Below are 4,354 nucleotides of genomic sequence, written 5' to 3'. Positions count from 1 at the left end.
TGTGCTCCAGAGAAAAAAAAGCAATGCATACAGGTTTGGAACAACATTAGGATGAGTGAATGATGACATGTTTTTCATTTTGGGTGGACTATGCCTTTAAAACATACATTCCTGGTCAGGAAATGACTAGCATGACTGCCAGTACGCCATTAGCACACACACATACAGAAGGCATCATGGCAGATTACTGAGACATGTAAGGGCTGGGACAGGTTATGTGTGTAGCTGAAACCGTCACAGTTACGCTGAGCAAGGTAACGAATAATAATAATAATACTAGTGTCTCAGACGACAAACACTCATTGTGAACGGTTATTTTGAGAAAGTGTCTTTTTTGCATGTTCTCCTTTCCATCCTCTCCAGTATCCTCTGAACATGCACCTCCTTGCATGTCCGATACTGTGAAAATCACTGTTATGTGGCCATTTTATGTCAGGTTAATAAGTTCTTATTTATCATGTTTGTACCCTCGAGGAACCACATGGCAATCCAGTATATCTACAGTAGGAACCGTACAAATATAAACGGAAATAATTGTTGTAAATGTCATTGATGAACTGTACATTTCAAAGATTTCAACTTATTAAAACAATTGCTGGTGACACATTTTTATGCTCTGTGATTCTACCTTGACTTCTTGTCAAAGTTAATATTAGTTAAGGTGGAAATGCTTTATTACGTAAATGTTGACAGGAAAGACTTGAGCGAGCCGCTCGCTGAGCAGATTAATGACACACTGCAGTGGACTTTTATTCAATTGTATAAATAGTTAGGTTGAATAAAATGTTTTGAGAAAGTGGACTGAATCAGCAGAAGCACTAGTGATGCATTGTGGGGTACGAAAATATAGCATTGTCAAAAAGGATGTTGAAATATTCTAAACCGGTGCTAATAAAATGGCAGGTACTTTTTTGTTGTGTATATTTAAATAATTAAAAACATGCATGCATAAACACGCATATGGAAGCCCATTTATGTCACATATGAGGGGGGAAACAAAAAAAACGTAAATTATGAGATAAATCGAAATTATGACTTATGGTAGCCTACCAAATCGTAGTTAATATAGTTGATATAACTATATAATAATAATAATAGAGTTAATATAACTAAATTGTGACATAAGTCAAAACTATATTGTGGCAAAATGTTGAAATTATGTCAGTCAAATTTAAGACAATAAGTGGAAATTATGAGATGTCAAAATTAGGTAAGTCATAATTATAACACAAGTTGAAATTGACAGCTATGACATAAAAAGGCATAATTATGACAAAATTATGAGATTCAAAATTATGACAGTCGTGGTTTTGATATTTAAAACGTAACATTGTGACATGTCACGATTATGTCAAAAATTATTATGTCAAAATTCTTAGATAAAAAAATAACAATTATGAGATCTTAAGTCAAAATTATGACAAAAAGCCATAATTATAATAAGATGAAATTGACTTAATTATGCCTTTTTATGTCATAATTGACAATTTGTCAAGATGTCATAATTTGTCAAAGTTATGACAAGTTACAATTGTCTAAATTGTGGATGAGAAGTCATAATTATGGCATAATTACTTAATTATGAGATCATAATTCATAATTAAATCTGAATTATTAAAAGTCAAAATACATTTAAATTATGAGAAATTCATATGACAAAAATGCCTGTCAAAATCAAAATTTGTACTATTTAAATCTTAATTTTGAATCTCATTATTACAACTTATGTCTTATTTTATTTAGTTAGTTAATTTGAACTTTTTTGTCTTAATTTTGATCTACCAAAGCTGCTGAAATGTATGTGTACCTTGTGTGTGTGTGTGTGTGTGTGTTTAGATTAAATTAAATTGTCATTTTAGTACGAGTATCAGTTTAACTGGAAATGAACAGCAGTCTTTACCGATGCATCTGACTGTTTTTGTTGCTAATGGGACTCCCTGTTCACTATTTTTAAATGCTTCTAAGGATAAATGCTAACATACCACTGAAAAATTAATTCTATGGAAAACCCATTATTTATTGCATAAACATATAATTTATTGAAAATGTTTGTTCTTATTGCTGGAGCTTCAAGTAATAACCGCCAACATTAATATCATCACACCTTCAGATCAAACCCTCTCTCCCTGCTTTTTATAAGCATGAACACATTTGAAATGCATTGCAACTGTAAAAGCTACATCAGAATGTCCTTGAAAAGAAAAAAAGAGACATAAACCATGTTAAAAGCAGTTTTAGTGATGTACAATTACCCACGAGTGCTACATACAGTAGTGTGTTACAGAGTGTCACACCATCCAACTGCGTTTGCATTGTGAAAGTGCTAAGATATCACTCAAGGATATTTACAACAAACAAGCTTCTGATTAGTCCATACGTTACAGAAAAATACTGCCACGGTACGTGGTTCTCTTGATCAGAAATTGCTTGTGAAAGAGAAACATCGGCAGAAGAAATCTTCTGGGATCTCTAATTTGTTAGTGCAAGGACAAAAATACATTTGACTAAATTAAATGTTTGAATGACTTCCTGACTGTTTTAGTGAACATAAGTTGCAAGATTTGCTTCAGAGGTTTATACTTGAGAGTGAAATGTAATATACAGCTGAAGTGCATGAACCAGTGTTAACAGAGTAATTCAAAAACATCTTCAATGAGAACCTCCCTGACTGAGCTTCAGACGCTCACAAATAATCATCCCCCCACTCAACAAACTCGAAAGTTTCCAGCATCATCGTCTATTTCTATCTGTCATGGTTTTAATTTCCTGGATTATTATTTAGGCCTAAATGTATATCATATAATCTTAATATGGTCGGTATTCATATTTTTAATAATTGACCTTGTAAAGCCAGACATATGAAAAAAAATCTAATTTTTTGAAATGCAATAAGCATGTGTTTTTGATGAGTATCATATTTGATACATCAGGATCATATAGTATGAAATAGTGGAATATGGAGCTCATATTCAAAGAGAGAAAAGCATTAAACATTAAATTTGGTGCGGTTTCTGATATTTGTATGACCGAAACATGAAGTTCTTGTGATACAAATCAATCCTTATAACAATATAACAGAATACTTACATAAAAATATCATGTCACGCTGTATCTCTCAATAATGTCTTAGTCAGATATTTAAATGCTTGGTTTTATGATCAAAGCTCTGTAGTTTTAAAACATACAGTATAATGCAATGCAATACAATGATGATTGAGAGCTAAACAAAATAAACGCCTGATGTTAACACTGACTGTAGCTTAATAAAATAAAGTCATTATGCCAAATGAACTCATTTGTTGTTATTAATATGTTTATGTGATATTTAACATTAGTTCACTGGTTTTTACGATGCATTGTGGGGATTTTTAGTGTCCTGAATACTGAACTAGCGAGCCAATCGTGCCGGACCCTGGTTTCAATTATGGTATATTTTGTGTCAAAGTGATGGAAAGTGTTTTGAGTGATGCTTTTACAGTCCTGCAAATGGTGGTCATTTTTTGGTTAACGCAAACCTCTGTGGACACATAATTTTTCACATTACACACATTTTGACACATAAAACACTAGAAAAAGTAGCACTATTTACAGATGGTAAAAGGTTAATCAATAAACGCACACACACACACACACACACACACACACAACCCAGTGCATCTTGTGTTCATCATTCGCTACCTTAATCGTGCTGGCGTAGGCCTGTTAACAAAGAGAAAGAAACACAGTTTGGACAACACGGCTATTTCACAACAATCAGATCTTTCTATTTAGGTTGGTGTTAAAGGAATAGTTCAACCAAAAAGTGAAAACGTAATCTCTCTCAGACCATCAAAGATGTAGATCAGAACAGATTTGGAGAAATGTAGCATTGCATCACTTGCTCACCAATGGATGCTCTGAAGTGAATGGGTGCCGTCAGAACGAGAGTCCAAACAGCTGATAAAAACACCACAAGTAATGCACACCACTCCAGTCCATCAGTTAATGTCATGTGATGCAAAAAGTTGCATGTTTGTGAGAAACAAATCCATCAAGACATTTTAACTTTAAACTGTTGCGGCCAAAATAAGAGTTAATAATCCATAATAACAGTTCCTGCAGTGAAAAAGTCCATCTCCTGTTGTCCTCTCACATCAAAATCCATCCACATATTTGTTTTAAACTGTTTTCGCTTGTAAACAGTGCTTGATCTGTGCATACTGCTCTACTGATTCAGACCTTTTCACTGTAGAAAGATTTGTTTCTTACAAACACGCAGCTTTTCACTTCACAAGATGTTAATTGATGGACTGGAGTGGTGTGGATTACTTGTGGATTATTGTGATGTTTTTATCAGCTGTTTGGACTCTCATTC

Source organism: Sinocyclocheilus rhinocerous, unplaced genomic scaffold (genome assembly GCF_001515625.1).
Source record: "Sinocyclocheilus rhinocerous isolate Xijiao unplaced genomic scaffold, SAMN03320098_v1.1 scaffold1065, whole genome shotgun sequence".
Lineage (NCBI taxonomy): Eukaryota > Metazoa > Chordata > Actinopteri > Cypriniformes > Cyprinidae > Sinocyclocheilus > Sinocyclocheilus rhinocerous.
The sequence above is the reverse complement of the archived record's forward strand: the minus strand, read 5'-3'. Positions refer to the sequence as shown.